Source organism: Panthera tigris, chromosome D2 (assembly GCF_018350195.1).
Source record: "Panthera tigris isolate Pti1 chromosome D2, P.tigris_Pti1_mat1.1, whole genome shotgun sequence".
NCBI classification, from domain to species: Eukaryota; Metazoa; Chordata; class Mammalia; order Carnivora; family Felidae; genus Panthera; species Panthera tigris.
In genome coordinates, this window is record NC_056670.1 from 3,340,178 (window position 1) to 3,352,775 (window position 12,598).

The 12,598-nt window shown below is 42.0% G+C and overlaps 1 protein-coding gene across 1 annotated transcript in view; it reads left to right on the forward strand.

The window, feature by feature from the left end:
* Window positions 1–12,598, forward strand: part of PCDH15 (protocadherin related 15) — an 833,394-nt gene that overhangs the window by 476,436 nt on the left and 344,360 nt on the right.

Genomic DNA, 12,598 nt, shown 5'->3' on the forward strand with positions numbered 1-12,598 from the left:
ATGGTTCATATTCATGCCTGTTGTCTTTGTGTAATTATTCATAATATCTCTTTCACTTTCGAAACCATCCCAGTTTGGATGAAAAGTTACGTGATCACCATAGTTACGAAGCAAAAAGCAACTATGAGATAGAAATACAAAAGCATATTTTAGATTCTGGGTGATCATGAATTAGTTCATGCATGAAGTCTCATTAACAAAGCCCAGAAAATTCTCTTTTGTTATTTTAAGTGTAGTATTAAAAAAAAAAAACAAAACTATTAGTACATATGTTGGTGCTCCAGATATCTAATACAAACATCTAATGGATAAATTATTAACAATTCACTGCCTGGCAGTTGCTGAAACATTTTGCTTTTTATCTAAAAAGGAATTTGCTTTTTATCTAAATCCCATGGGTTCAAACAAGGCTCACAGACAGGATTGTATTATGGTCTGTCCGATTTTTACGTTTTCCCACTGGCTTGCTTCTCCCGTCTAGCACGCTGACCTGTATTCCTTGTCCATCCACACCCTGAGCCTATCAACCGGAGCCCTCATTAGTCTACCTGCACGCTTTCCGTCTGGCCATCCCGGAGCACTAGCAGTACTCTCCAGTCGCCCTGTTCTCTCTGCCTCCGGGCATTTGTAGACGCCCCCTTGCCTCCTGAATCATCCTATCCTTTCTCATGGGAGGCTGGTTCACACCAAGGCACCAGTAATTAGCATCAGTGGGCTTCACTTCCTCTGGAAAGGCGTGGCCACCAGTTGGAGGCTTCTTCTTACATCCCTGCTTGTCCCTATGGTGGCTCTGATCACTCTACATTCAGTTTTTCTGTTTATTTTCTCTTGACCTCTGCAGTAGTGCAGATTGTAATATATGTCTTCACACTGTGGCCCAAGACCCTACCCCATCCGTGTATACTGCATACAAGGTACTCGATGAATTGTCGTGTTAGTTTTCTCCCTGGCACAAGAAAACTTGTAAAGCTGCTAGATTTATGTACCTACATTGTCACTATATTTACATACATACTTTTTTTTATGAAATTTATTGTCAAATTGGTTTCCATTCAACACCCAGTGCTCATCCCAAAAGGTGCCCTCCTCAATACCCATCACCCCCCCTCCCCTCCCTTCCACCCCCCATCAACCCTCAGTTTATTCTCAGTTTTTAAGGGTCTCTTAAGTGTCGGCTCCTTCCCTCTCTAACCTCTTTTTTTTCCTTTCCCTCCCCCATGGTCTTCTGTTAAGTTTCTCAGGATCCACAGTACATGCATACTTTTGAAAGTGTATGCGTTCAGTACAACTTTATCTTGTGTCTATTGCCAGAAAAAAAGTTGCAATTAACTTTTCAAATAAATTCAATCACTTGGGGGTGAGGGGGAGGGCTAGACCTATGTTAAGGCAGAGTTTAAAGCTATTTATGACTATATTAAAAAAAGAAAAAAACCTCCTCCTAAGGAAAAGATATATATTGACACAAAAAATGAGCCACAGAATTGAAACTGGCGAGCTTAAATATTAGTGCTGATGTGACAGTTATCCTGGGGAGTTACTTTGCTCCAGTCATGTGACAAAACAGTGCATCTAGGAAGGACTGAGGCTCAAGAGAACAGCTACGTGGCACATGGGTTTCTGATGCCACAGATCGTTGGGCTCTATCTGAACGGGGATACTCATTACGCTCTACTTCACAGAGATTCAGTGGAAAACTCAGGCTCGCTTGTTTTTAAGGCATCTGGCATTTGCTGGTTTTCAGTTTGCCACGTCTTTTCTGAGCCCTTAAGAGGTGCCTGACATTTTGCTTGGTGGTGAAGAGACAGAAATGTGTGGATGCTTTGCCTCAAGGAAACCGCAGGTATGGAAACGACGATTTTAGACTGACCTCCCTTCTGAGGTCTGCATCAATGTTTGCAATTACCGGCTGGATAACTAGTCCCAGGGCAATGCAAGAGTGTCGTGTTGAGAATGCAGCACACTCAGCACCTGTGGAAACGTGAAGCCTTCTATTCCTGCTTTTCTCTTGGCTCACCGCCACCGCAGTCGGCCGGGCACCCCATCTAGGAGATGCCAGCTCCCCAGACACCTGTCCTGCGGTCCACGTCCAGTCACCATTGGGTCTTCTCCACGTAGCTCTGGGGTTTCTCCTGCCTGTCTCCCCAGCCCCTGTGCCTATGGCAGTTCTCCGGCGCCCACCATCAAGGCCACCCTCTCACGCAGGTAGTCTCTCCAACCTCAGCTGCTTCTCCTACCCCGGCCCTGCACGTTCCCAACAGAATGTTGCTAAAACAGAAATAGGTCAAGTCACTCCATGTTGCCTTCAGGACACTGGATCATTTACCCACCACACGTATTTTCCATGGAGAACTTTGCTGATTCGAAAGATCGCAGGTGTCAAAAGCAGACAGGCGGAGCTGAGGGCCACAGACATCAGTCATCACGTCTCAGAATAAGAAGGGTGGCATCTCCCGTGAAAACGGAACTGTCAAAATCAGTTACGTCTGCTGAGGAGATAGTGAAGTATAAGTTACTGTTCTTTCTGCTGCCACATGAGTCTTGTCAGACTCTCAGAAAAAGGAGAAATAAAGAGGGGCAAAGAAAGGCGTGCATACTCCCTTTAGGGAAGATTGACTAGGAGTCTCCAGTGAGCCGGGGTTAGGACCGAAAACCTCGGACCTGATGTTTCCATCCACAGGAAGCAAGACAAATGCTATGGGGGAAATACTCGAGCTGAGTGTGCTCTCCCTGTCCTAACAGATCCCTGCTCACAGACAAAGCACAGACATGCCCCACATCTCAGTTTGGCAGGTCAGTAGACAATAAACTGTGTCTGCCCTAGTAGCAGAATCACTAAGGTGAGGAAGTTGGAGTCCATTAAGAGTGAAAGTTCTTTATATATTTTAGAGAAGTTATCCCACAAAAATGTCAAGGATTAGTTCTTATTAGTAATGAAATAGCAAACGCTGCATGGATTTCTTAATGACTGATACTTTTGGAAATTCATCAACACGTTTGATACATGCTCATCTTTAATTTTAGGTTCCTTTTTTAATTTAATTAATTAATTTTTAAATTTATATTCAAGTTAACATATAGAATAGTCTAGCCTTCAGGTCTAGAACCCAGTAATTAATCACTTACATGAACACCCAGTGCTCATCCTGAAAAGTGTCTTCTTAATGCCCATCACCCATTTAGCCCATCCTCCACCCACTTCCCTTACATCAATTCTCAGTTTGTGCTCTGTATTTAAGAGTCTCTTATGGTTTGCCTTCCTCTCTGTTTTTATCTTATTTTTGCTTCCCTTCCCCTATGTTCATCTGTTTGGTATTTTAAATTCCACATATGAGTGAAATCATATGACACTCGTCTTTCTCTGACTTATTTCACTTAGTATAATACATGCTAGTTCCATCCATGTCATTGCAAATGGCAAGATTTTATTCTTTTTTGATGGCTGAGTAGTATTCCATCTTCTTTATCTATTCATCTGTCAGTGGACATTTGGGCTCTTTCCATACTTTGGCTATTGTGGATAGAGCTGCTATAAACATTGGGGTTCATGTGCCTTTGAATCAGCATTTTTGTATCCTTTGGATAAATACCTAGTAGTGTAATTGCTGGGTCAAACAGTAGTTCTCTTTTTAATTTTCTGAGGAAACTTCATACTATTTTCCAGAGTGGCTTCACCAGTTTGCATTTCCACCAACAGTGCAAGAGGGTTCCTCTTTCTCCACATCCTCACCAATATCTGTTGTTTCCTGAGTTGTTAATTTTAGCTACTTTGACAGGTGTGAGGTGGTATCTCAATGCAGTTTTGATTTGTATTTCCCTGATGATGAGCGATGTTGGCATCTTTTCATGTGTCTGTTAGCCAACTGGGTACCTTATTTGGAAAAGTGTCTTTTCGTGTACTCTGCACATTTCTTTTTTTTTTAATTTATTTTTGTTTTACATTTTATTTATTTTTGATAGAGACAGAACACAAGTCAGGGAGGGGCAGAGCGAGAGGGAGACACAGGATCCAAGCAGGCTCCAGGCTCCGAGCTGTCAGCACAGAGCCCGACGTGGGGCTCGGACTCAGGAACCATGAGATCATGACCTGAGCCGAAGTCGGACGCTCAACCGACTGAGCCACCCAGGAGCCCCAACTCTGCACATTTCTTAACAAACCCAACACACACAAAACAAATTTTATGTTCCTTCTTAAAAATTTGCACAGTAAAGATCAACACATAAAACATTATTTTTGTTTCCTCAAAAGAACACTGTATACTTGTACATCCTTCTGGTTGTCCCCAATTCTAAAAAATTCTAAGCGTGAGCCTGAATTATTTAGTAATATGACAATTATGGAAATTAATAAAAGGAAAGAACATATTGTGCCCTCAGAGCAGAAATACAGCATAGCATTTGAATACAGTGTCTATCGAAATGTGCAAGCTGCCGACAGAAACACGGAGGTGATAGTTTATTTGGCCTCCTTCCTTCCTCACAAGGTGACGTGCAGGTGCTTGGAAGAGGAAAAACAACTTATCCATTCTCATCAAGGTGCCTTGATTTCGGCAAGTCCCCCTTGTCTGCAAAGGTCATTGTATGAGTACGGCAGCAAGTGAAAATACTGTAAAATGTTCTAATGAAGCTGCTTTCTGAGTGGTCCTTGCCATACCTCCCCAGTACGTGCGTCTACGTACATCTGCAGCCATTCCCAGGGGATCTTCATAAGCTCCTCTCCCCATGGAAAACTTTAGACATACTCTCAACCTTGTGAGTTCAGTAGGTCTACTCACTATTTTTTCTCAAGAGTCACCAGGTACAGGGGCACCTGAGTGGCTCAGTTGGTTAAGCATCTGACTCTTGGTTGCAGCTCAGGTCATGGTCTCACAGTTTGTGGGTTTGAGCCCCACGCCGGGCTCTGTGCTGGCGGTGTGGAGCCTGCTTGGGATTCTCTCTCCCTCTCTCTCTCTGTCCCTTCCCAGCTCATGTTCGCTCTCTCTCCCTCCCTCTCTCAAAATAAATAAATAAGCCTTTTCTTTAAAAAAGAATAACCTGGTATATAGGTGAAACACTAAACTCCCGCTCTCCCTATTTTCCAGGCTCTGAAAAATAACCCACTTGGGGATCAGTTTTTTGGGCTATTGATGGGTTTTTGTGAAATTCAGATATTCCAAGATGAACTTTTCCAGTTGACCAGTTCACATAAGACACTTCAGCTGTTGGGAGAAAACCCAGTCGGAACAGGATCAGAACCCTGCATGGGCCTCTGCTGACTGGGGAGGCAGATGGCATGGCAAAATGAGGGAGATAAAACAGTCAGGAGCATTCCAGAAAAAGTTACTACTTTATCACTATCATAATTCTGTCTCTGGCTGGCCGTGCTATTTATAGCCAAGATGATTCCTATGTTCAAAGCACCAGCCAATGAGTCTGACATATCTGTGATTAGCAGGGGTTCCTGAGCTCGTGTCTTCCCTAAAGTGACTGATTTTTTCCTTCTTTAAATCATTCAAAATTGGTTTAGTCACTCTGGTGCCGGTTTGTATCTCAGACACGAAGAAAGATTTTTATTATTGAAAGATATACAGGAACTTTGCAGATTCATTGCAATAAATTATAAACAGAATGGGCATATTCTTCAAGTGAAGATACAATATACTTCACTTTCTTAAAAATATTCCTTTGGTGGGAAGTGTGTCCAAATTATTGTGTTGTCATATTATGAACTTTTGCCGCGTGTGCATTGTCTATCTTCTGTCTAGTGAAGATATTTTTCTTGTTGGTCAAACAGAAAGTGTATTTATTTCCAGCCAAGGATGTATTTCTTTGCTACACTTATGACATTACAGACAAACCAGTATATGTGTGTAATAAAAAAGCGGTGTTTTACATTTTATCTGGTAAATCATTATATGGCTTTTTAAGTCCTCAGATATTTTTTAGTGACTTATAAATCCACTTGCTGTCAAACTCTTTGGACATCCTTTGATTCCTTAGAGTATTAAAGTTTAAATAAAGAATGTCTGTAAATTTAAGGCACTATGATTTTATAAGAAGGGTCAAAAAGCAATGAGATACACTTATTTCAATTATTAATTAGTTGCTAATATTAATATCATCTTTGACCTGGGCAACACAGGCTTGCCACATCTCCCTAAGACATTTCAAAAGAAGAGTGCACGTTCACAGAAAGGAGATGTAACCTACTGTCAGTAGAGCTTTGGCCCCAACACCCTGTAGGACTCTAGTGAGCTGAGCTGGACCCTAAGGAGAACTCCCTCACACAAGCAAGGTCCCCCCCACTATTCATGTCCATCCGTTCCATCCAGTTGAAATACAAAACTTTGCTTAAAGCCGACAAAGGAACAGTTACTTGCCCGTGAGGCCAGAGCAGAGTTGGGCTGAGGCCACCCTTAGTGTCACAGCTTCCTGGGAACCTGAGTGAGAGAAGACAAGGTACACGGACCTAACTGATCTGCGGGGGGGCTAGCAGCTGGACAGGACCATATGATGTGTTTGTTTCTGAAGGGCAGATTTCAGGGCTCCCCCAGCTCAGTCAAGATGCCCCTGTGTTTCTCAGGGCACCAAAGTGTGAGAACCAACCGTATATTAACGTCATTTGGAGCCCAGTAAGCCAGGGTAACATTAAAATAATAATAAGGAAACAGACAAATAAATGCAAATGAGAAAGTCTGACTGAGCCCCAGGAATCTGCCTTAACCATAACCTCACGTGATACTGAGGCATCAGAACCAGGGCTCAGGAAACACAGTGTTTGAGAAGCACTGAATGGAAAAGTACAAAAGGCAGAGCCTACTTCTGGAGCCCGCCTTTAACGAAACCATGTACTAGAAGAGGCAAGCGTCTGTAATGCTTAAATAGCTTTGCAGTGTTGGTTGTCGAAGCCCCTTCCTGGATCAGCCTTTATTAAACTGTACCATGTGCTCTGGAGTGGCCGTAAGTTAGTTGACTACCTTGCTATAAACTAGTGGCCATAAACTAGTTTACTAGTGGTGGGAGGAGGGGAAACCTATGTGCATGTTTTGGGAGAGCAAGTTGATGGTAGTTCTTTAGTAACATTTTTATTGAAAAGTGTGTATCTCGATGAGTTTTCACAAATAGGAGCATCCATATGTACGGAAAAAAGGGTATTACAAACACCCCAGATGCCTCACCACCCTCTCCTGGTCACTGCCCCTCACACACCTGAGAACACCCACTGTATGCCTGTAACAGCATAAATTACTTTTGTCTGTTTTAAACTGTTTTTATAATTGTGTTAAAGTATCATATTTTTTGTCAGAATCATAGTAGTGCTATGCCCCATTCTTTTTGTTTGTTTGTTTGTTTGTTACTATGGCTAACTTCAGAGGTATCTGTTCCACAATGATTCACTTTGCCCTTGAAAAAGAATTCAATAACAACATGTTGTCTTTCTACAGGGAAATGTTTAGACTTTTGTAAGCACTGGCTTTCAAATAAAAGTCCAAGGAATTCATGCTTGAATCTCAAGGCAGGCGTGTCTAAATGCCTCGCTCTTTGAACGTTGAAAACGAATAGCATTGTTAGTGCTAATAAATAAATTATTTGGTTGGAGTAAATGTATTTTAGCAATCTAAATCGATTAGGAAAAAAAGTGTTAATGAATGCAATTCCTAATCAAAGAGAGAAAGTGGAAGCATAAATTTAGCCCTCCAGCGAAATTCTCCAAAGCAAGTGCTCTTCTGGTCTGTTTGAAAGTTGCATTTAGGGTGGGCTAAGGGATAGGGGTCTGTGAAGCCCCAGTGGCTGGGGGGGGGGAGGGGGTCAGGTTCGCAGTGTCAGCCTCCTGCAGGTGTAAAGAAGTAGCCTGTGTTCAGCTGGGAGACAGGGGTGTGAGGAGTGGCATCCTTTGTGCCCCGAAGGCTCTACTCTGGAGGAAGGTGGGTCCAGGAGGGGCACACAGCAGGCCTAGTCAGAAGGGTGCCAGAATGGAGGCCTCGCATGAGGGAGCATGATGAGATGAGATCCTGTAGGCCCAGGAGAAGTAAAAGTCGATGAAGGGCTTTGGTCGGGGAAGTGACCCAATCCAGGGGAGGCCGGGTGGCTCTGTCGGTTGAGCATTGACTCTTGATTTCAGCTCATGATCTTATAGTTGCTGAGATCAAATCCTATGTCAGGTTCTGCACTGACAGCGTGGATTCTGCTTGGGATTCTCTCTCTCTCCCTCTCCCCCCCCCCTTTGCTCTCCCATGTGTGCTCTCTCTCTCTCTCTCTCTCAAAATAAATAAATAAACATTTAAAAAAAGAAGAGGTGACCCAATCTGGCTATTCTTTAACAAAAGTGCTGGCCTCCCTTATGGGGTGTGGGCTCCTGATGAGGGGGAAGCTGACAGGTTAAATAATTAGGTAACAGATGATGATAGTGGCATCATCGTGGAGAAGGTGAAGGAGGTGAGGAGTGGTTAGGTCCTGCTTACATTTGGAAGTTCACAGTCAATAAAATATGCTCATGGATTAGCTGTGAGGGGCAAAAGAAGCAAGGTGGGTCCAGGGTCTGAGTATCCTGGCCGAACAGCTGGAAGAAGGGACCGCCAGGAGTCGTGAACACCCCCCAAGCAGCGGGCTTGTGAATTGAGACCCCCCCCCCACCTTTGGCACAGGTTACAGGGGAAATGTTCTTCAGGCCCCAGGCACAGATGTGCGGTGGCCATGTACACAGGGGCTCACGTGGCAGGTGAGGGCAGGGCTGAGCTGGAGTGAGGACGTTGCTGACATTTCTACGGCCATGACATTCGCAGGGACCCACCAGCACCTGAGTGTGAGGATGAATAGGAGATGGCCAAGCCCTCTGGGGCTGGGAGAGACCAGCAAAGGACAATGGGGAGAGGTCAGGGGTACTACGAGAGGAAACCAAGACAGAGTGTCGTGTTGAAAGGCTATTGAACAGTGTTTTCAATGCTGAAGACAGGTTCGGGGGTAAGGACAGTGTAGGAGTGTAGGAGTCCTGATGGCTTGGGCAACTGACCCTGCCAGGGGCCCCGCTCAGCAAAACCTGTGAGGAGTGAGGTCCTCACAAGTGAACGTGTGCAAAGTAGGCTCCCTAGGCCCTCGAGTGGTAAGTCCTGTCTAGCAGAAAACAATTTCTTTCTTCTTCCCTAGAATGTATGTAAACATCTTGATAATCTCTCCCATTTTCCCGTTCTGCCCTCAATTGTTCTATCTCCTTGAGAGGGTTCCTATCAGAGATGGTGGGATTTGTTCACGTGCTTGCTCCCCTCCGACAGGAAAAGTTATCCTGCTTCCTTAGTCCCCAGGTGCAGGCAGCTATGCCATTATCAGCACTTGCTTGTTTTAATACCGAAGATCAAGTGGTTTGTCTCTTTCAGTGTTCTGCCCGCCAAAGTAGCTGAATAGTGCATTTTATTTTATTTTTTTTATACTTCTGCTTTCTTATCTTTTAGTTTCATTACTGAAAATGGGACTCATGCCCAGAAATTCTCCCAAAAAAACCTGGCTTTTAAATATAATATTTAACTGGTAACTACAGACTCTGTAGATATAAATACAGTTACCTAATGGGGCTAAGTGACTTTTGAAAATACCACCTTCTTGGGGCGCCTGGGTGGCCCAGTTGGTTAGGCATCCAACTTCAGCTAAGGTCATGATCTCACGGTTCGGGAGTTCGAACCCTGCGTCAGGGTCTGTGCTGACAGCTCAGGGCCTGGAGCCTGCTTCTGATTCTTTGTCTCCATCTCTCTCTGACCCTCCCCTGCTCATGCTCTGTCTCTCTCTCTCAAAATAAATAAAGATTAAAACAAATTTTAAAAAAAAAAGAAGAAGAACTGTTAAAATACCACCTTCTTTCACCTGACCTGCTTTTTGCACTTTTCTTCTCATTGATGAGTGGTTACCAGGGATCAGAACAAGTCAGATTTTTGAGAATTCCTATTTATATTGTACAGAAGAAGGAAGGATTGGATGACAGGTTTGATGCATGGTGTCACTGAAGAGTAAAGTGTAATGGTATTAATTTGTGTTAAGTGCCATATTTTAACTCTAATTAATCTGGAGTATCTACGTTATTAATATTCTTTCCTGCCACTAATTTCTCCCATCAGTCTTACATTGGAATGTTCATTTGCATCCTCTGAATTGGAGAAAGGTGGTGAATTTCCCTGAGTAGCCTCTCATAAATCAGGAGACTGGAGTTTTTGATGCTTTCCTGCCTGGTATTTACATGTGATGTGGCCTTGAACTTAAAACTAACCTTTTTACTTCTCCATCAACACAAATGTATATGTTCTCACATTTAGAGAGGGGTATACAAAGTAGGATAGAGGTTAGGAATGTGGACTTTGGAGACAGATGCCTGGTTAGCACACCTGACACAATATATGGCAGCAATCCAAAAATATCAGCCATATTAACAACAAACTAATGTGAGGGTTAAAACGGGGCTTTTGCATGTTATTTTTAAAGACATGCAGAATTTGATTGTGCCCAGAGATCTAATTTGAGTTTCATTTCCTTTTCATTGGACCACTTTGTTTTCATCATGCAAATAATACATGTTCTTCCTGGCGTCACAGCTGGCAGTAAAAAATAACAACCTATGAGCTGAATGTAAGACATAAGCTTCTTTCACTATTATAAAATTAGGCTTTTTGTCTTCCCCTCACCATCCATAAATTGTGTGTTTGTGCGTGTTTATCGTGGGGGAGGGAATACATTATAGAGTTTGTGACTTTTCGCAGCACTGCTGGCATGCCCAGGATGTGGCATCATGGCTTTTGGAATAATTAGCTGCAAAATAAAGGGAGAGAGAAAGGTCCTGCTCACAATGACTTGCGTCTATGAACTGTTCCCGCTTTAATCAGATCACAGTTGCTGGGTCGGAAGCCCGTAAGGACCAATTAGTTTTGTCCGGTGTAAAAGTGATGTTTTCTAGTCAGAGTCTGTCCCTCTCACCCTGATTGGCTGTGTCCAAAAAGCCTGCTGTGTGTCACAGAGGGAACTCCTGAAGAGCATCTGTGGCTCAGCGCAAATTAATGACAGCTGCTGGACACAGAAAGAGCAGTCCATACTGATGGAGGGCGGGGGGGGGGGGGGGGGGTTTGGCGCATAGGCGTATGTGTGAGAAGAATGCGTAAGTCCAGAAAAGGCTGTGCATTATTTCAAGATTGTGGTTCCCCGTGCGGATCAGGGCTCATTGAACCTTTTGTCCCATGGACCACTTTGGCAATATGTTCCCCAATGAAAATATAAATGCGTACAATAAATGACATAGCATTATAAAGGAAATCTAATGTATTGAAATAGAATTCTCAAAATATTAAAAAGAAGAAAAATACATAGTTTTTATCAGTGCTTTAAATAACCTAATTTTACAGTGGGTTTATTAATTACCACGATTTCAAATTAGTAATTAGCATAAATGATGTTTCAAAATAGTTCAATATTAATAATAATATGAAGTGAAAAAATATTGTGAGTTTTCTTGGTTCAAAGTCACCAGTCCTCCCAGACTGGTAACTGTGATTTGTTACTCACCCTCTTCATTGATGAAAATACTAAATTATGATCAGAAGAAAGTGTACAATTATCTTCTAGAAGCTCGAGTTTCTGCCCCAGATTGAAAAATCAGAGATACCTATCTGAACCACTTGTAAATTTTCATGGCTAAAATGGTACTATTTCATCCAGGAAAGCACTTGAGTGTTTAATATAAAATATTTAACCTTCAGTTGGAGTTGATTTCAAAACACAACTATTGCAAAAGTGGGGAAAACTTATCAGTAAAAATTTATGACAGAAAATTTGAATCTATTTCAATAAATACATTCTATTGAATTGTGTCAAGGTTTTTCTTGACATTTGGAGGAAATTTTCTAGGAGTCAGTTGTGATGAAATCTTCCCTGAAATAACTTCTGGATTGCTATACAATAAGGTACATTTTCTAAAAGAAAGACAAAAACAAAACCCAGAAAGTCAAGGGCTGGTGTTTCCCCCATTCACAACATGACCACGTACTCATGAAAAGAAAATCTATTGGAAATACAAATTGTCATCAATTTTTTTAACTGAAGAGGAGAAAAGACAAGAAAACAAACATATTTCTAGTACATGAGTCTTAATTATATTTTAATAACATATGTCTAATTAAATAATATTTGGAATTCTATAGCTATTTAAAAATACTTACTTGAAATCATCTCTGTCCGTTATATGATGTCTTTGAGGACTTTCCATGGGCAAAAATGTAGCCTTAATCTATTAACTTTATATAGAAATATGAATTATTTGGGGATTTGATCATTAGTGTGGAATGAGAAGACAAATAGGAAAATAAAGTAAATATAATACTTTAGGTTATGAATTTTTTTCTCTTTTACTTAAATATTTTATTAGCAGTTTACCAAATGCCTTTGCTTCTCAATTTTCTGTCTACCTGTTTTTAAGCACAATTTTCTCTCCTAACAATATATAATGCAGATACAATAATTCTTTATTAGTGTTTTTGTTTGTTTTTGTTTTGTTTTGTTTTTAATATATACTGAGTTTGAGGACAGGAGACCAAAAAGTTGATGAGCTGTCTCTGGACTTTCTTGTCCTCGTCGACTCGTTCTAAGGGCCCCA